Raw genomic sequence first — 24,318 nt, 5'->3', positions numbered from 1 at the left:
GCACCAGATTTTAGTTCAACAATAAACTAGTCCCCTAATTTCAAAGTCTAATGCTTGGGCACGAATGTGTTATAACAGGGGAATGGATGTGGAAATAGACCAGCCTTGTCTCAACAATCAATTAAATTCAGGCAAATCCCCAAATAAGCCTTCTTTAGTTTTGTTTTCTTCAGTGAAGGAAGGAAACTATACTGTATCTGGCATAGAAGCAGACTTTCAAACAAAAAGGGGGGCAAATGTGGAAAGAAAATTAAAAAATACATCGTGCTTGACGTACTAATCAGGAGACCAAGGACATAGACCTGATTCTGCTATCAACTGTGTAACATGGAGAAAATCACATCATCCTTCTGTGCTACAGTTTCCTCTTATGAAGACATGACTGGATCACAGATGGCAAAAACCTAGCATGCATGATACCACCATCTCTGTCCAGGCCAGTGACAGATATCAATAATCAGTCATAGCAATCTTTCCAGGAATATCTAGAGATGCCCTCAGAATCCACTCAACACAGTGCTTCCAGGAACCACTGACAAATTAACAGCACTGGCTCTCAAAGTTAAACTTACCTACTTTTCTGAACTAGCCCACTGGTTCCCAACCTGTGGGCTACAGACTTCTGGGATGCTATGAGGTTACTGAAAAATATCTGTTAAGTCATATGCTCACCAAGCCTCATGTGTAGTTTCAATAAAGCGCTACCTTATCAGTATCTTCATTCCAAAAAGAAATTGGGAATATCTGGCCAAGGGCATTTCAAACTCTTTTTCTGCCCTGGCATTTCTATTCCAAGGCCGATTTTATTTCTATCTTAAACCCACTTCTCTTCTACTTCCTTCCCCTTACCCAAGATCTTCTAACACTAACATGGACTCTGGTCAGGATGGAATTTCCCAATGCTCTCTGATAAGGGAAAGAACCAGGCAGCATAGGTCAGCAGATGAGTCACAACAATCATCATTGCTTTGTCCTTGACACGAGCTGTGACCAACTTGAGGGTCATCTGCCCAAACTGGCTCTGGACTTCACCCTTTTATTTCAGGTCATAAGGCCAGGGTCTTTCTTTTCCTATCATTTCCAAGACTTTTCTGAACATTTAATACCATCTCAGATTCGAGTTTAGCTTCTCCTTCAGCATTTTAGGGTAAAAAGCTAAGACCCAGGGTGATATGGAGTACCAGCTTGGGTACCATCCGTTACTAGTTAAACAACCTTCAGTAGTTTTCTTCATGTCTTTGAGTCTCAGTTCCCTCATCTGTAAAGTGGGATAGTTGTGGTGATTAAATAAGACAATGTATGTAAATTGTCTAGTAAAGAGCCTGCCATGTAGGCGTTCAATAAATGATAATGATGATGATGACAGATAAGTTTATTGGACACTTAGTATAATGTCAGGTACTCTGTTGAGCATGTTACAGACAACCCGTTTAACCAAATACATTTCTTTTTTGTGATGGGTAGTAAAAAAGGCCACAGTTTTTCGCAGCTTCTATATCTCCACTCTTTGATTCTGGGTACAGGCCAATATAATGTAACAGAAACTATGCTGTGTGAGTTCTGAGCCTGGGCCTCACCAGACTCTGCAGACCTCTGCTCTTGCCCCACTGGAGGGTGAGAGACAAATGGAGCAAAGACATGATTTCCCAGCTAAAGCCATCCTAGACCAACCAGTCCCCAGCCCACACAGCAGCTGGCCTTATTTGCATGAGTGAGCCCAGTCAGCTGATCAGGTAAGCTTGACTTAGATCAGCACAACTGCCCAGCAGATCCCATCCCAAATTGCTGTCCCACAGAATGGTGAACTAAATAAAGGATTGTTGTTTTAAACCACTAAGTTTTGTGATGGCTTGTAATGCAGCAATAGGTGATACACTTTTCTTCTTGAGTATACACCTAGACTGTATTTCCCATACCCCCTTGCTCCTAGATTGGCCATGTGACTAATTCTTCCCAATTAAATGTGAGTGAAAAGTGGCATGTGTCACTTTCATGTCAAAGTGGTTCAGAAGCTAGTGTGTCTTCTTACTTTTTCTCCCTGTGTCTGTCAACTGGATGCAGAGGTTCCAGCGGAGGGCTTCAAGGCCTTAGGGGATGTCAAGCCAGAATATAAGCCAGAAAGAACTTGGGTCCCCGAGTCACCACCACACGGAGGAGAGCCATCCACCAAAGGAGAACATCCACTTGGACTTTACATGATCAAGTAATAAACTTCAATTGTGTTAAGCCATTGAAATATGAACATGTCTCTGCTATACTAATTAGCATTATCTTAATTAGTACACAGAAATTATATAATTAAATTATCCCCATTTACTGATGAAGAAACTGAGGTATAAAAAGAAATCAAACCAATAAGAGTTGGAATATGAACCCAGACTGCCTGATTCATAGCAACTCCACATCTTATCTTCCCAAGGCAGTTGTAATAGTCATTATTATTAATATTCCTTGAGGTTTTAATTTACTTGAATGATGAGTTACTATGTAGAGACACAACAATGCATGCCTTTGCCATTTCTTCCCCTTCCCTCATTCCCCAAACTGTTTAGGCTTTGAGGTTGTTGTGGAGGGACGAATTCATATTGGTGTCCCCGTCTCTTCTGACTCCAGCTGCCCAGTCTGTCTGTCACAAAGAGAATGGCCTGAAGTGCTTACACCTATGTGAATTCTCACTAATGAAGGAGCTCCCTTTATCCACAGCTTTCTGCAGAGACTGGGTCCCCAACAAGCTGCATGTTCCTATGCATTTCAGCATTCTCCCTTGGTTCCCCACGCTTCTCACTCTATGCCATAGCCTCTCTTCAGTATTACAAGGATCAGTGCAGCGGGAGGGACAAAGAAATGTTTGTTCCTTGTGCTTTCATTCAACAGCTAGTGAGCACCTTCTATGGGTCATGTGCTGTGCTGGGTAATGGGAGTACAACGACAAATAAAACTGAGAGAATTCCTGCCTTCACCCAGCTTCTATCTGAGGGTTAAAAGGAAAAGGAGTAGTTAGGATGCTGATAGAGGCATGAATCTGCTTAGATGTAAAAGAATATCCAGAACAGATGGGCGATGGTATATATGGTGATTATTTTGCCAACATCTAGGGCGGCAGTTCTTCAATTTAGCTTGTATGAGAATCATCCAAAGAGGCTTTAGTTTAAAAAGCACACTATAGGGCCTTGTCCTCAGGGATTTTGATTTGGAAGATCAGAAGTATGGATTCAGGAATCCACATTTTTAACAAACCCACTGGGAAATTTTAAGTCAGATGGTCCTTTGAGAAACCCTAGTCTATGGCAGGGTATGGCATTTCCACAGAACTTCACAGATGTTGTACCAGAACTCACGGGCAGATCTAGGCAAGGTCTCTGAAGCCAAAAGCTGGGGCACTGGGGAGCAACATGATGGGGCATAAAACTGCTAGCATGTCAGCACCACAGAATGCCCAGAAGAACAGAGAACAAAGGATCCAATTAAATCCATTGAGTCTCCATGAAAAGACAGAGAGAAAGGGCAACTGTCATCACTAAAGTGACAAATAACATGCTGAATGTGAGTACTTTGCCTGAATTAAGTTAGCAGAAGGCTTTCAGGGAAGCAGCTTGTGGGAACACATTAAAATAGCACAAGAGACCGAAGCACTTTATGGGAAACTCAGATTTTTCTTACCTTAAATCAAATATTCATTGAAACAAAGAATTCCTACCCAAAACAAGCAGCACTGAATTGTTTCAAGAAGAGGTGCCAGTTATAGCTGTGCCCCTGGCCAAGGCCCAGCTAGGGAAACAGATCACTGCCCTCTAATAAGAGATTCGGTTTATAAGGACACAACAAGGACAAGTGGGTAGAAATTACAGGAAGGCAGAGTTCAGCTTGCTGTGAGGAAGAACTTCTGAATAACTTAAAAATGGAATAGGCTGCCTTTTGAAGCAGCAAACTGTCTGTCTGAAGAATTCAAGCCAAGCCCAGATGTACTGCTCTGTATTTACCAAGCTGTCTTTGTATCTAGTGATACAAAGAACAAGATTAAGACACAGTCCTTGGCCTTAATGAACTCATGCTTCAGTGGGGGAGGCAGACAAATAAGCCCCCAATTGTAATATGTACAATGACACCATGACTATAGTATACCTGGGTACCGCAAAAGCCTAAGAGAGGAGGTTCTGGCTCAGATGGAAAGGTTGGGGAAGGCCTCCTAGAGGAAGTGACATGGGATTTGCATGCTAAGCCTCTCAGAGAAGGAGAAAGAATGGCATTCTGGGCAGATGGAATGGCATATGTGAGGGCATGGAGGCAAGAAATAGCATTATAGGAAGGAGAAAAGACACAAGTTCATCAGGATCCAGTGTAGGGCACCGGAAGAAGGAGGTAGGACAAAAAGCTGGAGAGGCAGGCACAGACAGATAAGATCATGAGGAATTCTTAGGTTAAGATGAGAGGTTATCTTGAAAATGGTGAAGAGCCATTGGAGGTTGACCTACATGACTTCTGAAGCCCTTTTCAATAAATAATTCTTTGAGTCTAGACAACAATTCACTTCTTCTAAAATTACTTTATAAACTGGTAACATATATATATATATAAAATCAATGCCATTTTAGTCACAATCAAACATTTATAGGGTCTTGGTATGTGAATGATGTGGTATTTTAAATCAGTAGAGAAAGAAGACACTATTAATAAACAGTGTTGGAACAACTGGCTAGCCATAAGGCAAAAGATCGATTTAGATCCATCCATCCATACATCATCCACAAGCATAAAACTCCAAATAGACCAGGATCTAAATGTAAATGAAAAAAAGATGAAACCATAGAAGTGCTAGGAGAAAACACAAGCAAATTCCTCCACAATGTGGGTGTGGAAAAGGCTTTTTAACTATCCCTTAAAATCCAGACGCAATAAAAGAAAAGGTTGACAAACTTGATACTTAAAAATAAGCTTTGGGGTGCCTGGGCAGTTCAGTTGGTAGAACATGCGACTTGATCTTGAGGGTTCTAAGTTTGAGCCCCATGTTGAGTGTAGAGATTACTTAAAAATAAAATCCATGAGAGACTATGGACTCTGGGAAACAAACTGAGGGCTTCAGAGGGGAGGGGGTGGGGGGATGGGCTAGCCCGGTGATGGGTAGTAAGGAGGGCACATATTGCATGGTGCACTGGGTGTTATACGCAAATAATGAATCATGGAACACTACATCAAAAACTAAGGATATACTGTATGGTGACTAACATAACATAATAAAAAATTATTTAAAACAAACAAACAAACAAAAACCCCCCAAAAATAAAATCTTTTAAAATATAAAATAAACTTTGCATGTCCAGAAACACTATAAACAAAGTCAAAAGACAATTGACAAATGGAGAGAAAAATTCTGAAATATGCCAAAGAAAAGGCATTAATATTCTTAATATACAAAAAACTATTTAAAATGGAAGGACAAGGGGCTGGGGGAAGGGCAGAATGAAGAGTTATTGCTTTATGGTTATAGACTTTCTGTTTGGGGTGATGGAAGTGTTCTGGAAATAGTGATGATGGTTGTACAACGTTGTGGATGTACTTAATACCAGTGAATTGTACACTTAAAAATGGATAAAATGGCAAGTGTTATGTTATATATATACTTTTTTTTACCATCATGAACTTTTTTTAAATCTTTGAAAAAAAACATAAAGGACAAAGGATCAAAAAACCTGAAGAAAAAAATCTGAAAAAGACATGAACAAACAATTCACAAAGAAGTTATAAAAATGGCCCTTAAACATAAGAAATATCATTCATCATTAGACAAATACAAAATAAAGGAACACTACAATACCATCTCTCACCTACCAGATTGGTAAAACTTTAGAAGTATGACAACAAAATGTGCCGGCAAGGTTGTGAGGAAACAGGCACTCTCATACATTATTGGTGGGAATGCAAACTGGTACAACCCTTCTGGAGGGAAGTTTAACAATATGTACAGAATTACATATGCAAGGTATCCTTTGACCCAGCGATACCTCTTTTAGGAAATACATCTAACAATACAATTATACATGTGCACAAGATTATTTATTGTGGCATCATTTATAATTGTAAAATGTTGGAAACAACCTAATGTTGATAATGGGAGAGTGGCTGAATAAATAAATGGAGCATCTACACAATGGAGTATGACATGCAGGTGTAAAGAAACAACAAGGAAGATATCTATGAACTGATAGGGAGTGAATTCTAAGACATGATGCCAAGTGAAAAAAAAAAGTGCAAAAGATTACCCATAGTATGCTCCCCTTCATGTGAGAAACAAGGGGATATGAGAAAACACATATGTATCTGTTCAGTCATACAAAAGAAATCTAAAAAGGATAAACTAGAAATTGAGAAGAATAGGTAACTATAGGGGACGAATGGGAATGGAGTGGAAAAAATGGGGAAAGGGAACGGGGTAGTAGAGATGAGCAGCAAGTAACATTTTTATGAGTATACATTTTTGTTTAGTTCTGGCTTTTAGAACTGTGTGAATGCTTCTATTACCCTAAAAAAATAACAATGATTAAATCCAGGATATGAAGAGTGCTCAGGATGATATATAATCAGTAACAAATGAGTCTAACTGTATTACAAGTGAACAATATAACCACACTGAAAGGAAAATAACTAACCTAAGTAAATTTGTTAAACAATAGTCTGTACACCATAAGGTTAAAGACATAAAGAACTGTATACTGTTCTCTAGTTAGTAAACTGTTTTTCACAGGGGTTTAGTTTAGCAATCCTGAAACCACTTTATGTGTGTACTAGGATGGAGCAAATACATTATTTACCATGGATAATGAGAACCAGGTTTTTCAGTGTTGGGGAAAGAAATTGAAAATAAGGAAAAGAGGAAGGCTAAGAATGAACTCCGTAGTGTAGGACTGCAGGAAGTATCAAAATGCATTCATGGTTTTTAAAACATATGTACATAGGGAGAGGCAGAGAAATAAATACAAGTGTGTGTTATCCATGTGTGAGTGTCCATGCATATATTCCCTAGCTCTGTTTACTGAGAGCACCAGAAAGTAATGACACTCCAGCAGCAATGAGCACACCTAGCCCCCATATCTTGGTTTCTAAATACCATTCTCCATTGAAAGGAACCAGGGCTCCTCAGAGAAATGGTCACTTCATGTTCAGGACTGGGAAAGGAAAATGTAAGATAAGCCTGGCACATCTTGTGGAGACAGAAAGCAAGGAAGTGTTCGAAAAATGATGGCTCATGTTGAAAGGACACAGAACGAACACAAAGCAGCTCCCAGTGGTCAAATCTGGAGCAATTTTAACAATAAAATAATGATAGTAATGGATTATAACCCATAGGGGAAAATGTCTATACAGGCATACCTCCTTTTATTGTGCTTCACAGATAGCATTTTTTACAAATTGAAGGTTTGTAGCAACCCTGTGTCAAGCAAGTCTATCGGCACCATTTTTCCAATAGCATTGCTCACCTCATATCTGTGTCACATTTTTGTAATTCGCACAATATTTCAAAGCTTTATTATTATTATATTGGTTATGGTGCTCTGCAATCAGTGATTATAACTCACTGAAAGCTTAGATGATGGTTAGTATTTGTTAGCAATAAATTATTTTTTAATAAGGTGTGATGGTTAGTATTTCTAAGCAATAAAGTATTTTTTAATTAAGGTATGCACATTGTTTTTTTAGACATAATGCTATTGCACACTTAATAGACTAAGTATAGTATAAACATAACTTTTCTATGCACTGGGAAACCAAAAAATTCATTTGATTTGTTTTGTTGTGATATTTGCTTTATTGCAGTGCTCTACAACCAAACCCACAATATCTCTGAGGTATGCTTGTACTGATAATAAATAAATAAGTAAGTAAATAAATAAGCATGCAGATAAGTAAATAAGTTAAACAGCAGCTCTCCTTTCCAAGAGATTCTAACTAATAAAGGTAGAAGAAATGATGGAAATTAAAAAACACATTTGGCAAAACCATGGTAACAGTTGTTGGAAGAAAGAATTATTGATGGATGCTGTTATGGACTGAATTATGTACCCCCAAATTCATATGTTGAAGCCCTACCCCCAACATGACTTTATTTGTAGATAAGGCCTTTAAGGAGGTAACACTGCACAAAACTTGGAACGGTACACATTTGTGAAGCTGACAGCCTCCTCTGTACCCCATTCTACCTGTTCAGTGCTTCTGTAATCATGTTGAGTGCTGATTAATTTCTGATACCTGTCTTTCCACCAGACCATGGGCCCCTCCAAGGCAGGAATGTCTTGTTCATCTGTGTACCCCCAGTGCCAGGACCACAGCAAGCACTCAAGTTCTTTTTTGAATTGGCTAGAATTGACACTGAAAAGGAGTAAATTAGCACATCATCTGTTGCTGGCTCCCTTCTAGAGAAATTTCTTTGGCTTTGTTTCCAGTTAGTGGATGCCACGTTGTGCCTCCTCAGTCCTCCCTTCAGAATGAAGTAGTCATTCCCCCAGCTGACTGGAGTGTTGGCAGCCAAGTGCTCTCCGCTTGATGAGAGAGAGCTGCCTCAGCAAGGGTGTGCCCCTTTAGTGGGGGCACCCACATCTAATGACTGATCGATGCAGAGCTATGAAGACCTGGGCCCTCATCCTCACCCCAGACAACTCTGCAAGGTTATCCCAGCTCCAGACCTCCCCACAGGATCAACGGAGGCCTTTGTTGGTACCACACTGTAGCTCAAATGATGCCTTGTCCAATCCTGCTACTTCCTCTTCTTTCACAGGTGTTGAGCCTACAAGCACCCCTAATAAACCCAGCGAATGAATCTTTCCACAGTCTGCTTCCCAGGGAGCACAGCAGGCAACACTCTGTAACCTCTGTCTTAGGTGTGCCCTTCTCGGGCCTGATCTGGAATATGCTGAACGCCCGTTACAGCCCAGATCCACTCGTGGGCTAAATTTTCACTAAAAGATGCCTGGAAGGTAAGGAGACAGGACCACGGTCTCACTCACAAGACACTACTCTGTTCCCCTGCCCCCCCTTCCCACCACTCTACAAATGCTTCTGCATCCCTTCTCAGAGATCCTGATACGATCCACACAGACAAAAATTCTCTCTTTGGGTCCGAAGTAACTGTAAACTGAACACCGTTTAGTTGAAACTCAATCCCTTTACAGGAAGTGTCTGCTTCCAATATCTTTTAACAACTGAGCACATCCCAAGTTCAAATCCCAGCCTCCCTGCCGAGAGGCTGTCCTGCCTCCCGCAGCAAAACCCTCAGCTCAGCAGAGGCACCCCTGGCACAGAGCAGCTGTGGAGCTGCTGCCGCTCAGCTCTTCCCCACCTGGAAGTCCTTGCCGCTGTGGATGGCTTTTGGATTCCTATGAAGGAGATGGTTCCCACTGCCCCTTAGTGGATCTCAGCCTGGAGCTTTCCCAGGCTCCACGAGTCCCAAGCCAACCAGCGATGAGAATCATTTAGAGGAGTAAGAAAATGATGGGAACAATCAAACACAGATTTGACCTGACTGGTCTTGAGCTGACAGCTAATCAAGTAAGTCCGTTCATTTCTGCCCTGGAGCTACCTGCTATCTTGTTGGCATCAGATGCCCACAGCAGATGCTGGACCTCGGTCACACAATTAGCTGGACATTGCATTGCAAATGTCTCTTTACTGGCAATATAGACCTTTTCATCTATTTTCCCCTCCGCCTGGGAAACATTCTCTCATGTCCACAAAAAAGGAAGGCACCTCAGCAGGCTCTAACATTCCTCTGTCAACCATCCCCCTCCCCAGCAGTACAGTTTTTTCTTTGTATTTGATAGAATCAAAATCAGATGCGTTGCCATCAGGATATGATAAACTGTACTCTTGGTGTTTCATCATAATAGTAGGGTTAGGACTAAAGCCAAACAGTGGCAATTTCTTCCCTTCAAAGAAAAATTGCTTTTAAGAATTAAATAAAATCCTTCTTCTTCACACCATCCTCAACAGACCCTTCCCCAACCCATGGTACAATATCTGATGAGGAAGACTTTGTTTATAGAGTATCTAGAATATTTCCATATTTCAAATCAATACATTCGATGCCTCGGACAAAAATAAATAAATAAAGTTGAGGCTTTAGCAAAACATTTCAGAGTCACAGGCCAGATAAAATGAAGGTGAAATCTGGTCTTAAAAAGGAAGGTTTAAAAAACAACGACAACAACCAGAGGTAGAAGAAAAACTACACTGCCTTGCTCTGTAAGCAGAATTGATCTGAAGTGGAGGTTTGATGGACTTTAATCTTACCCTGGTATTTGGGGGCCTTCCAGCACCCACACATTTTTGTCAGGCAGTGTTTACAAAGAACAAGAGAAGCAGGAGCAATTCAGAAAAAGATTTTGTTTCAGGATGGAAAAGATTAATCATGAAGTCACGTGGTCTATTATTATGCAACAAGGAGTAATGGACTTGTAAGTAAGTGGTGAAAGAAATGACTTAGTAAACAACCTCTTTTCCCTGCAAGAGGGTAAGAGGAAGAAGAGCTAGAGACAATTTCAGCCGACTCAGGAGGTGAAATTCAAGGTCTGATCATTTCTGCAGACCTCCAAAAGACGGGGTAGCATTTCTAAAGCTGTAGCAAATATTGATTGTATAATTGCTATAGATTTTCTCTGGGGCTCTTAAGAGAAATAATTTTCTCAGATTGAGGCTTTTCCCTTGCAGCTAGCCCACTAGGAGAAAATGATCATTTCTTCTGCTTCCTGTACCACAATGAGTTTATTGAGAGTTGTGTGCGATCAGTATTTCTGTCCAGCATCATCGAGTAGAGATAAGGGTGACAGTGATGGTGATGGCAGGAAGGAGAAGGATGAGGGGACCAGTAGTAGACATGGCATGATCATGGCGGTGGTTATGGTGGTCATGGTGTTGGAGGTGCCATGTGGTATGCGGTAGAGGAAGTGATGGTGCCGGTAGTGATAATGGTGGTGGGATAGAGGTGATGATGGCATAAGAGTGATGGCGGCAGTGATGGTGTGGTAGAGATGGTGGTGATGCTGATGCTGACGTGGTAGAGGGGGTGATAGGAATGGTAGTGATAATGATGGTAATGGTGATGGTAGTGGTGACACTGATGGTGGTGATAGTGGTGACAGATTATAAAGGTCCTGGTGGTGTTGGTGGTACTGGTAACATGAGGATGATGGTGATGACCATGGTAGTGATGGTAATAGTGCTGATGATCATAGTCGTCATGGTGATATGGTAGATATAGCGATAAAGCCAGTCTGTTGCAGGGATTATGTCCCTATTGAGGAGGGGGCAAGATTCTACTAAAATTCATTTCTGAACTTCCTTGAATTGAGTCTCTACAACAATAGGGGGACTTACTCATTCTTTCAAAAAGTATTTACTCAGCATCCACTCTGTTCCGGGCACTGTTCAAGGTAGTGATGATACAGCAGTAAACAAAGCAAACAGAACTCTGTGCTCTCAAAGAGCCGCCACTGTAGCCAATGAGACAAAGTAGATAAGTAAAACATGTCATTATGTAGGGTGATGATAAGCCCTAAAGAGAAAAGGCACAGGAGATGAAATAGGGAGTGCTAGCAGGGGTGGTGTGTGTGTGTGTGTGTGATCATTTAGATGACTGTTCAGCAAATATTCTCTCTCTTCTCCTTCCCCTCCCCCAGTGTGGGCAGAGTATACTTCCCTAACTCTTTAATGTTGAGTTTGGTCACATGATTTCCTTTGACCAATAGAATGTTTGTGGAGTGTGATGCAAAGAGAGATCTGAAATTGCTTATGTTGTTTGGCTTGGCTCTTGTGCTCTGATGATATACCATGACAAAAGCATGCCCTGGGTAGCCAGTTCTGGCCTCAACATAAGTACACATGGACCAGATCTGAACCCAGCCTGCAGCCTAAAGCAGAGTTGACAAGTCAAGACCATCCTAGAGCAGTTCAGCTGCAGCCAAACCCATCACTGGAGACAAATGCTTGTTGTAAGCCACTGAATTGGGGGTGGTTTATTATGTAGCCTAATTATGGCAATAGCTGACTAACACAGAGTAGGCACAATTTTAAATAAGGTGAGCAAGGAAGGCCTCATTGGGAAGATGGCGTCTCAGAAAACAGCCAGAAGAGGTGAAACAACAGGGCATAATCCAGGTAACTCGTGACAAATCATTCCAGGCAGAGGGAAGAACAAGCTCAAAAGCTCTAAGGCAGAACAGCAGTGACATGTTTGAGCAAGGAGACCAGTATGTCTGGAACAGAGTAAGAGAGGAGAAGACTAATAGGAGGTGAGGTTACTGAAGTAACCCAAGTGTGGGGCAGATTGTGTAGGGCCCTGTGAGCCATAGTAAGAACATTAGGAAGCCATCAGAGTGTTTTGAGCAGAAGAGTGACACAATTTAACTTGTGTTTTGAGAAGATCACTCTGGTTTCAGTGTGGGTGAACAGTGAGCTCTAGGGAGGTAAGAGTGAAAGCAAGGAAGGCAACTGCTAAAGCTCCAGTGAAAGATGATGGTGGCTTGGATGGGGGAAGGGGCGTGACTTACTGTCTCGGACCATCTCCATGGGATGGCCCAGACTCTTCATCATCCCAGCCCAGCAGCTAAGGAAACTGAGGCCGTTGGGGTTGGCCTCAGTGGTAGTTACCAGTAAAGGAGCCCGGATGAAAGCTCCCACTCCCATGTCTCCAATCTGTCGCTCAGCACAGGGAGCGTCGCCACTCCATCCCGCTATTGTCTGGGCTGGGGGTCCTCAGTGACTCAGGAAAGGAGGATCTTTTCAGAACAGCTCAGGCGGACACAGATGCAGCCTGACAGTCCAGCCACAGGCTCTTGTATGCGTGCATCCTCCACTTTGTCTCAGTTGGCAACACACCTTTGATTCCAGCCTCAGATGAAGAGCTCGCCTGCGTTCTGGGGGCCCTGGCTGCTCTTACTGTTTCACGGTGGCGACCTAACAGGCTGGGGTGCCTGCATCCCAAACCTCCTTATTCTCATCGGCTCCACTGCAAATGAGTTTGCCTGGCTCAGGGACTCCAATAACTTGCCACCTCCCCCATGGGACCACATTGTCCTTAACCAACTGCTTCTCTCCTTGGCCTGGACCTCTGTGGAGTAATCAAAAAGGCAGACTTAGTCGGGCATTTTCCAAACTCTGGAGGGGACAACACTCTTTTCTTCAAGTTCATTTGATTGTGTGGGAAGGTAGCTAAGGCTGTGTGTGTGCGGTTGTGTGTACATAAGTGTGCTAGGATGAGATACCACTCAGAATATTTATTTGAGTGTTTCATTTGATTATTTTTGTCTAAATATTATTAGTTATTTAAGCTTGTGTCCCCTGCCTTTTTTTTTTCCTGGCTCAAGTTCAAACAGGCACAGAGTGTGTTTTAGAAGAAAAGATCACTTTTTTCCAAATCAAAAGATAGCCTAAGATAAATGCATCTATCTGTAAGAATAACAAAAAATGTTAGCAAATTGAACCAAATTGGCCCCAGTCCGCTCTTACTTAGTCAAGTTACCTCTAAGAAAAAAGGGGAAAACTTGTGAAAAGTTATCAGAGTTGCTAAAATACTTTGTTTCCTTGTAGCAAATCATCAGGTTCAGAGAAATACTCTGTCCCGACCTTCTGTGGCCATGTGTGTGAGTCCATTTGGCTGGACCTGGTGTTGCCCTCGGAACCTGTGGCTGCAGGTTCCCACAACAACAAACTCCACCCCAGCGAAGGAAGAGGGAGGAGGTTTTCAAGAAGAGAACAACGCCAGGCGTCACAGCTGGGAGAGGCCTGCAGAGAGGACTCTGGGAGCATCCGTTAGTCACCCCATTTTACAGATGCGGAAACCGAGGCTCAGTGTTGGTTGCCAGATCTGATCCACGGTACTGTCCTTGGAAGGTGCTTTCTAATGCAGTTCAGTCGCAAACATAAATGGCTGATCAGAAGTGTAGAAAAACTGCTCACTGAGGAAATTAAATTACTGTAAAAGCCTGCTGTGGAGTATCAGCCTGGTCTTCTATTCACAGAGCGTGAGGACTGGATTCAGTGTTGAAGCAGGGCCACTGCTCTATTCGGATGCCCTTCAAGGACTGTATTTGAGGAGGCACCAAAAGCAGAAAGCTGGCTGAAAAGGCAACAGTAATCGAGTGGTGCCTACCAGCTGATGGCGGTCTGCGTGCACGCACAGTCCTTCCCTGACTCAGCTCTCCCAGCCTGACTTCCCAGGCGAGGCTGTGGACTTCCTACCTTCATGGTTTCTTACCTCCCCTCCAGCCATATTTGTCCAGCTAGGTGGCCTTCAATTAACTGCTGTCATTGTGACTGACCCTGCGATTTTCACGTATTCTCTCATTCTAATCACTTCACAAAATGAGTTTCAGGGAGAGACAAGTTCAGTGATTTGCCCAAGGTCACATATCTTGTAAGTAACAGAATCAGGTGTCTGGGACGACGAGTCCACTGCTTTCTCCACCAACCAGGCCCTTCCCCCATCAGCAAAATGTAACACATTGCTAATTGGATGGCACCACTCAATGCTAGAAATTGGTTAACAAGTAGATATGCCACAAAAATGCATAGGTGAGGGCAATCTGTAAGACAAGTGAGGAAAATAATTGGCAGAAGCTAGGAGAGAGACCAAATTATCAACAAAAGGAAAAAATTAAAAGCGACTTGATTCTCTGGAAAGGCAGGCAACAAAAGGAGAACACTGAGTGGGGCCAACCTCAACTGCTGTTAGATTACAAATCTACGGTGGTAAAGCAGAGTCAAATGCTGAAATAAGTAGAGAATTTTGTAAGGGAATGACTTGACCTACAAAAGACGAAATAAAATGCATGAATTTGAAATGGGCCTCTTCTATGAAAAAAAATTATATATATATGAATCTGAGCAAGAGAAAAAACTCTGATTATCTTACGCAAATGGGGGAATTCATTAGTGGGCTATCAAGGGCTAACACAGTCAGTGAGAAGCTGGAGGTGAAGGCTTGGGACAACCAGCAGGACCCAAGGGTGCCACTGAAGTAGCAGAAACAACAGCCCAATTGCCAGGGACAACATTTTCCTCAAGTTTCTGCTACCACTGCTATATACCAGATTCTGAACTTGCCCTTTGTCTTTGTGCCCCTTGTTTAAGATTTAGTATCCTAGCAGCAAGAGTCGACTTGGCTATCTAAACCTTGGCTATTCCAGGGGTAGAAAGAAGGGGGAACTGGACCCCTTTGCCTTCCATAATGGGAACATCAGCAGGAGGCTGACATGGCTATGGCCCTCCTACTAACAGCAGGCATGATGGGGATGTATGAATTAAGGCAATGTTAATTGTGGTAACAACCCCAAGGTTTAATGACCTAACGCAATAGAAGTGTATTCCTAGGCATGTAACTGTCTGATACAGATATTCCCAGTTGGCAGTCAACCTTCCACAGGATTATTCACAACTCAGCCTCTTTCCATATTGTCGCTCCACCCTCCTCTTGGGCCTTGGAGTCCTCTCCATTCAACTGGAGGATGGATAAAGAAGGTAAAGGTACACCCACTGCTAAAGCTTTCTGACCCAGCATGACATACATCACAACCCCTCCTGTTCCATTGGCGAAAACCAGTCCTGTGGCCTCACCTACATGTAAGGAGGCAGGGGAAATGGAGCTCTTGGCAGGCAGATGCTTTCAATCAATGATTCTACACTCTGCAAGAGAGAGTCCACATTTTCTATGGACAAAAAGTTGTTTTTGGTATGGGAAACTTCCTACATAGAGATGGGGGCCAACGGGGAGGGAGTGGGTAAGATGTATGATGGCCAAAAGCCAGCATAAGTCTGTTACAAAATGTATTTCCAGACACTTGCAAGGAAGCCTACAGTTAAATTTTCATGAAGCTGCTGTACCTCCTTCACCAGAGTTTATAACTCTCAAGGTCAGATATTGCCCTGAGAGGTCCACCTGCTACCCAGGCTAGAGTTTCCCTCTGGCATCCCTGATGACAAGGCAGCATTCAACCTGTATTCCCAAACCTCCTCAGGAGTGGAGTATTAACCAGGAGGTTTTAAGCTGGATGTAATAGAAACCCTACCTCGAGGTGGAATCCAGACGTACAGGCGTCATCAGGCATAGGATGATCAGCAGCTTAATGGACAGCTTCCTTCTATCTCTTTGCTCTGCAAACCTCAGTAATGATTTCATCTTAAGGCTGGTTCCCCTCATGGCCACAAGATGATTGCCAGTGAGTGTCGAGACTAATGAGTCCTGATGCAGGTCGAGCAGGAGAAAGGGAAAAATATCTTCCCCCACCATGGAACACGAGAGCTTCCTTCAAGTCTGACTGGGCCAGCTCAGGGTAAATACCAACGTCTGGACCACAAAGAACTACTAAGAGAATACCATGTGCTAAATGGCTTGGACTAATGAAGAGCCATCCCTGGAGCTGGGGATGCGATCCCTCTCCCATAATCACATGAAGGTCATACTTCAACAAAATTGGGGTTCTGTAGTCAAAAGCAGGGGATGGGAGGAAGGAGAATGAATATGAGTGGTCCATCAACAGCATCCACTGAAGATGGAGAAAAGGCTTTACCTGGTAAGAAAGGTCACTGCACTTTGGGGCAGTGCTACTTATTAGAAAGCTCTCTATATTGAGCCCAAAACTTGCTCCTAGCTTTGCTCTCTGAAACTTCACAGCAGAAGTCTAAACATTTCCCATGACATACTTTCAAAACTTTAAAGAGAGATATTGTATATTCTTACTCTATACCAAAGTTTTCTTTAGGCTGAACCCCCTTGCTTTTATCCTTCTCAATATACCATTTCCTACCTCCTCATGAGTCTTGTATTTCATTTATATACATGTTCCAGTTTGACAAAGTCTCTCTTACAGGGTAACGTCCGGGAAAGAACAGCAAAACTACACCCTTCTTTGTTCTTCCTACCATCCCTCTATTAATGCAGCCAATAACTATATATTTAATTAAGGTAACAAAAGCTATGCTACCAGGGAAACCCAAATATCATATTGCCTTTTCATAATAAAGGTTTATTTCTCACTCACGCATAGTCCTGATTAACCGGTGGCTCTCTTCCAGGCAGTGGTGAGCCATGCCTCTTCCATCTTGTGATTCTGCTGTATTCAACACACAGCTTCCAAAGTCACCGTTTTTGCCTGTGTCAAGCTAGAATGGGAAAAAAAACATGAAAGATCATGTGGGGGCAGTATTTATAGGCCAAAGCTGGAAACAGAGCACCTTGCATTCTGTTGGTCAGGACTCGGTCACATGGCCACACCTAAGTGCAAGGGAAGCTAGAAAGTGTAGTCCAACTATTTCTGCCACAGATATTTAGCCATTGAGAGCCTGCATCACATGGATGGTTCTTGTTGAGCCTGCTGTTGCCCAAACTCCACCAGATTTTATCTTAACGAGTTACTGCTAGGATAGCCTCACTGTCGTCCTACAGTCATAGAATTCATCTTTTGAACCTATGGGTAGGGCTCCTCAATGCTCCCACTCACAACCCATTGAGGCCTCTCATTCTGTTCGCTGCCTTTACTACTTTCCTACCCTTTAGGAATGTATCTTTGGGCACAATATGACTAAAACCTACCTGGAGACAAGCAATTCTTCACTAAGTGCAATCAATCAATTTTGTATAAGTCAGGCAATGGTGCTGACTTGTTTCAAGGATATCAAGGGCCCCTAGGGAGTTACTGATTAATACCTCCAGTGAACATCACAGGTTAACACTGTCCCTTCCTACATCCTTTTTGCCACTGTGGGGTTGTTATTGTTTTTTCTGGATTGGCAAGTAGATTTCCAGATCCTCTGTTGGTTCATTCTTCTGTGTCTTCAGTGCCACGTGAAAAAGAAGAAAAAATGTATGGCTGGCTCTGCTCTGCCATGCTGGGAATTTTGAAAATGACCTTGAAGTCTGTTGCTTTCATTGCTTTTTGAGGCTTTGTGGGGCCAGAGCATTTGCTGTGTATCTATTTCCAACCCGTAATGCAAGACATGTAATTAGTGGTGCCTCCGCCTCTCCCTGCAAGCTCAATCAGGCAGAGCCTGTCCACATGTCCTCCATAGACTCCCCTTCCACAGCAAACCAAGGCAGATGTTTCTTACTCCAAAACACCACTTTCAAACAATTCTCCAGCCAAAAAATCATCATTGGGATGTCACTAAATGGTATTTGCTCTGGAGCAGCTCACATTAATCCACAGGGTTATTAAATATTGGACATGGGGTTGTATGTGGCTAGAATTCTGTCACAATAAAACTTCAAAGGAGTTAGTACCACATAGGCCAAAAAATATCTTAAAATACCCTTTCCAAAAAGCCAGTATGTGGTTCATCTTCATGGTGACACAGTTGTTTTTGTTTTTTGTTTTTTGTTTTGACCTGGAAGAAAGACATTCATTCATTCATTCATTCATTCATTCAAGGATTTACTAAGCATCTACTGTGTGCCAGGCACTAGAGTAGGTGATAGGGATAGAGATGAATCTTTGGCTAGAGAAGCTTCCGGGACAGTAGGAAAGACAGACAAACCAGCAATATGATATGATAATACAATAAATTTATAGAAAATTCAGTGGAAAGGTATTAGACGTGGATGAGGTCACACAGATCATCCAATGCAGTCTTTCTTAACCTTTTAGAATCAATACCCCCCAATATCTATCTCCCTTTATATAAAACCAAAAATCTCTAGGCCACCTCTCAGGAAACTACAATATCATCCCTCGCTCTCAGGAGAAGGGAATCTTTTAGGAACATGGAGTTGTCTTCTGTGGATCTTGGCCAGCTCAGAAGATTTCTTCCTACTTTGCTTTTCTGTAGTACTATTTTTAAAAATCACAATGTTTTCTAAATATTAAAATGCTATTTAAAAACTCTTCCATCCTTTCCTCCCCTCATCCACCACTCCAGTTAGCTCATCTAATCCAGGCCCCACCCCTCTTTTTGAAGATGAAGACATTGAGGTCCAGAGAGCCGAAGACAAAAGCTCAGGGACCCCGGGACTTCCAATGTTGTTTGGGGTTAATGATGATGTGGGATGATGAAAGAAAGAGCAGGACTGGTTTAAAGAACAGTGTAATATTACTCAGCCATCAAAAACAACGATTACACAACATTTGCAGCAACATGGACGAGACTGGAGGAGATAATGTTAAGCGAAATAAGTCAAGCAGAGAAAGACAATTATCACATGGTTTCACTCATTTATGGAACATAAGAAGTAGGAAGATTGGTAGGAGAAGAAAGGGAAGAAGGAAGGGGGGGTAAACAGAGGGGGAATGAACCACGAGAGACTGTGGACTCTGGGAAACAAACTGAGGGCTTCAGAGGGGAGGAGGGTGGGGGAATGGGATAGGCCGGTGATGGGTATTAAGGAGGGCACGTATTGCATGGTGCACTGGGTGTTATACGCAACTAATGAATCATGGAACTTTACATCAAAAACTTGGGATGTACTGTATGGTGACTAACATAACATAATAAAAAATTATTAAAAAAAATAAAGAACAGTGTAGTCTTTGCTTCTCGAAATGTGATTTGCAGACCAGCAGCATCAGCATCACCCAGGAGCTTGTTAAAAATGCAGAATCTCAGATGCCACCCAAGACCTACAGGATCAGAATCTGCCTTTTAGCAAGCCCCCCAGGTGATGTGTGTGTACACTGGCACCCGAGAAGCAGTGCTGTAGCAGTCACTGTTGGGGCCCCCACGCCGTATCTCGCCCACCCACCTGAGTTCATCAGCAGATATGGTAGTTTCCAACATGCCAATAGCTTCTTACTTCACATGCCTGCATTCTGACTCCTTATTAAGTATGGTGGAGTTAATGCCCCAGGGTAAACCCTCGACCCGTGAGGGACTGAAGCCACTGGATAAATGCCCTATTCTCCCCATCTTCCCACCAGGGGGTTGACTCATCCTTAGCTGGTATGATTTGTCCAGTGATGCAAACATCTCATCAAAAAGAACACAAAATAATCCTGAAAGATGTTGTCCCAAAACTGAGTAGAGGATCACACTGACTCTTATCAAGATCTACTTTGTTCAGGTGATTGTTTGGTTTTCCCTGGCTCCTTGCCATTCCTCCACCTCCTAGTCATCTCCCATGACTTAGGATTACCCCAGGCATGGGAAAATAGCACCCAGTAATTTCTTGCAAACAGACTCCACCTTCTTCTCTCACACAGGTTCCCCGCGTTGCTTTGGGAATTCATTCAACAGCCTCTGCTTTTCAAAGCCTTGAATCAGACACCAATCTGACGGAGGCTGGAATTTCAGGGCACTGATTTCTTTATTTGGACTGGGTTTTAATCATAGGTTTGCCTTCTCATGTCACACTGACCGTAGTCCCTCGGGGTCTCTAGCTTACTTCTTTTACTAACTATGAGGCACGCCTTCCGTGGATGATGAATGTTGATATTCTGCCACCTAGTGGAGGAACTGGATCTGCAGGGATGGAGCCTAAAGGCTGAAAAGAAGGGATTCATAATTTAACACCCACCATGTTCTTATCGAAATTTATTATGTAGGGACCACTCTATACATAGGAGCTCCTTTATTTTTTTAATGTTTTTAATTAAGTAGGCTCCATGCCGAGGGTGGGGCTTGAACTCACAACCCTGAGATCTAGAGTCGCATGCTTCACCAACTGAGTCAGCCAGATGTCCCACATTCATTTGTTTTTATATTTACGACTCTATTTTTTTGTAGCCTCAAGTTTTTATTTAAACCCCAGTTAGTTAACATATAGTGTAATATTGGTTTCAGGGGTAGAATTTAGTGATTCATCACTTACGTATAACACCCAGTGCCACAGGAGCTCATTTAATCTTCATAACAACCCAATGATGAAGATGTGATCCTGATTTCACAGCCTTAAGAAAATTAAGCAACTTCGCAATAGTGACATGGGGAAAGGATAAACTCAATAAATGAGCTCGTTAATGAATGGGTTACAGCTCTGGGCAACTGAGGCTCAACTCTGCTGGGGATCCTCTGATAAACTATGTGGAACATGCCTCAGAATCATCCCCTTAGGAGACGGAGAGGTTGCAGCATTTGTACTGATTCCTATTCCTCATTCGTTGCGGCTTCCCCCATGGATGGCAACTCACCCACAACTCTGGGTTGCACCTTCTCGTGGCAGAGAATGCTCACAGGAAATAAATGGAGACGCAGGCTCTTGAGGTGGGAAGCTGCTAGCGTGCTGGAAACTGAGAAATTGGTAGAATAAGATTCTAGTCCAGGCATGTCTGGCTCTAAAATCCATCTCCTAACCTGTCCATCATTAGTCTCAATAGCTCAGCTGCGTATGAATTCTATCACTTGTCAAGTTCTTGCCTGTAAAATTCTTCCACATAGTCAGAGCTCGAGGCAATGGTCAGCCAGACCTTGAGTTCTCATATCAGTTCTGGTTTGGGCTGTACTATGAAGCCAGTGTCCATGTTTTCTATGGATTCCTGATTCACCGTGGATGATTATGATCTTTGATCCACTTCATTTCACCATGCTCACGAGTAGGTATGTTGCATCAGCTTTTCGAGTTTTAGCCTGGAAAGGGCTGATCATTGGAAATCTGAAAGTGACCAGCTGCCACCTAGGGCAGGTTGTGGACGTGTGGTGCAGCAGCCCCATAATCCTTGGCTTTACCCGGGCCCTCCAGTCTTTGCATTTGTGTCATGTTCAAAATTACTAAGATACCAATTGTTACTAGGGAAAGAGCATGGGCTTGCACCAGACAGACCCAGATTTCAATCTGGGCTGTGCCATTTACCAGCTGAACAAACTTGGGAAGATCACTCAACCTGCCTGAGTCTGTTACCTCATCTATCACCGGGGGGCTCATAATACCAACCACCCTGGGGGGTGTTGTAGTGATTGGACAAGACAATGTGTATAGAGCAGACCGTGATACCAGGCTTCGAGCGCAACTAGTTTATTTGGGAAGTGCAGACAAGACTGGTAGGGAGGTAGGAGAAGTGAAGCAGAGAGAGGGGCCGCCAATAAAGGGAGCATTGTTAACCTGGCTGCCATGGTGGGCAACTGGAACCTCATCCTGCAGGAAAACTCTGCGAAACAGTGTAAAGTCCTCAGCTCAGAATTATTCCAAACAAAGGTTGAGGGGACTGGGTATTTATTTTTTTTTTAATTTTAATTTATTTTATTTGTTTAAAGATTTTAGTTATTTATTTTAGAGAGAGAGAGAGCACACCATGTGTGAGCTGAGTAGGGGGAGGGGGAGTAGGCAGAGGCAGAGGGAGAAGCAGACTCCCCACTGAGCAGGGAGCCCCATGCAGGGCTCGATCCCAGGACCCTGGGATCATGACCTGAGCTGAAGGCAGGCGCCCCAGAACTATGGTATTTACATAGCAATTCTTGAGAGTCATTAGTTGAGGGCTACTCCAGGAGGGTGTTAATTCCCCCATCTTTCCACAGTCATGGGGACAGGAGGGGGCAGGAATGAGCCCTCGGGCATGTACACGCAGACACTGGCAGTTAGAAGTAGGCCAGAGCATCCTGAAAGGACCGTGGACCATAAGCAGAGCATCACAGCATCTGCTCTAAGCAGGCAGCCCATGCCAGGCACAGAATTGCTGCTCCATATGTGGGCCCTGCTCTCTTGCCCCTTCACTATCCCCTCTCCCCTTCCAAGCCTTCTTCTGCCATTTTGCTGAATACAACATGTGAGACACTTGCCATTCTCTTCCTCTATAATCATGTTCTTATTTAATCCTTATGCTTCATGCTAAGGCTCTTTTCTGCAGTACATTCACCCTTCCTCCCAGCCTATATTACTACCCTCTTCTACAGACTGTCTTTTGCTCAAGTCCCTCGTTTGAGCCATTATTCTTTGTTTCCCCCTCTCTGGCCACCATCACCTTCTATGCCAACTGTTCCGTAGGCAGCCTTTGTGGTATCTCAGAAGTCCCTTCTCCCATGACTTACGTTAGCAAAAGCATTTCCTTCTCTCCTGCTCCATAAAAGGAGTAAGGTTACCCTTTCAAAATGAGTATTATGGAAAAGAGCAGTGCAGCTGGCACTGTTGACTGCCAAGCCAATGGCCGTTTGATCCTCTTCTTCTTCTTACCAAGAACACATTTTTTTCTTTTCTTTTTTCTTTTTATCATTCGAGAAGAAGCCATGTCTTTCAGAGGAGGCCAAGACCAAAGGAGAAATATTTTTTGGTCTAAGTCAATCAGGGCACTAGCATTTCCCTTGCAAGTGACCAGTTCAGACATTGTCAGGTTAGGTGCTGGCCGATGAGATCTAGCGAATGCCCAATGCAGGTCTCTGGCAAGGTTTGCCTTACTTATACAAAGGGGTCTTTCTTGCTTCTGCATCAGATCATTGTCACCCGTGTGTGACACCCAGAATTGCCACAGTCCTCTTGGAACCATGAGGGAAATACGAGAGAATATTATAGAAGTGAAACTAGAGGCACCATGTCATTGGTCACCGACTCCATCAACCCTACAGCAAACCTATCTGATTGTTTAAGCCCATTTTAGCTGAGTCATAGGTCAGTCACAACCAAAAGCATCCTGAAATGATATGACAAAATCTTTAGACTTTAGAACTTGGATTTTAGAAAATAATTACAAGAGAATGATTTTTAATACACAGATGATCTGTTCACAAATGTTCATAATGGCCAATAAATTTTCACTGGGCTTGCCACGTTCTCCAACACAGTGCCATTATGTATGTAAGGTCTATAAGAATCAACCTGAACAGACAGAGGAGCACATCTAAATGAACCCATCTGGCCTTTAATTAATGCCACTCTTGAAAAGTCGGGTGGAACTTGAATTTTTCCTGCATTGAAGAGCAAGCTAACTAAATTGAGTAATGTTTCGGGAAGCGTTCTGGATAAACCTGAGGTAGTGGTAGCTTATAAGTCACTTTAAACAATAAGATTTCCTTTAAATAAGCAAGTCCGTGGCGAATCCTTTTGGGTTCGGAGGAATTCTTTTACAAAAGTATATATTCTCCCTGTGATGAAAGGTTCCTCAACTTGGGGTTTGCCTTCGGGGAATTTGTGAATCCCATGAAATTATAAGCAACGTTCTATGTCTATGTGTAAATGTGAATTTCTCTGGGGAGAAGGTTTAAAGCTTTCATTGGCTTCTGAAAGGAGTTTGTAACTACCCTCCTAACTCCAAAAAAAGGAGTTAAGAGCCCCTGCTAATGTAGGTGTTTTCAAAGCCTGGATTATCTTAAAGAAGCATATGCTTATATTTGAAGGCAATCCAATAAAGGGTTTGTTATTATTTTCATGAGGGCTCTCAGGCCCTATGGGAAAAATGTGTGAAGGGGACTTTGGATCTAGTTGCC

This window comes from Ursus arctos, chromosome X (assembly GCF_023065955.2).
Source record: "Ursus arctos isolate Adak ecotype North America chromosome X, UrsArc2.0, whole genome shotgun sequence".
Lineage (NCBI taxonomy): Eukaryota > Metazoa > Chordata > Mammalia > Carnivora > Ursidae > Ursus > Ursus arctos.
The sequence above is the reverse complement of the archived record's forward strand: the minus strand, read 5'-3'. Positions refer to the sequence as shown.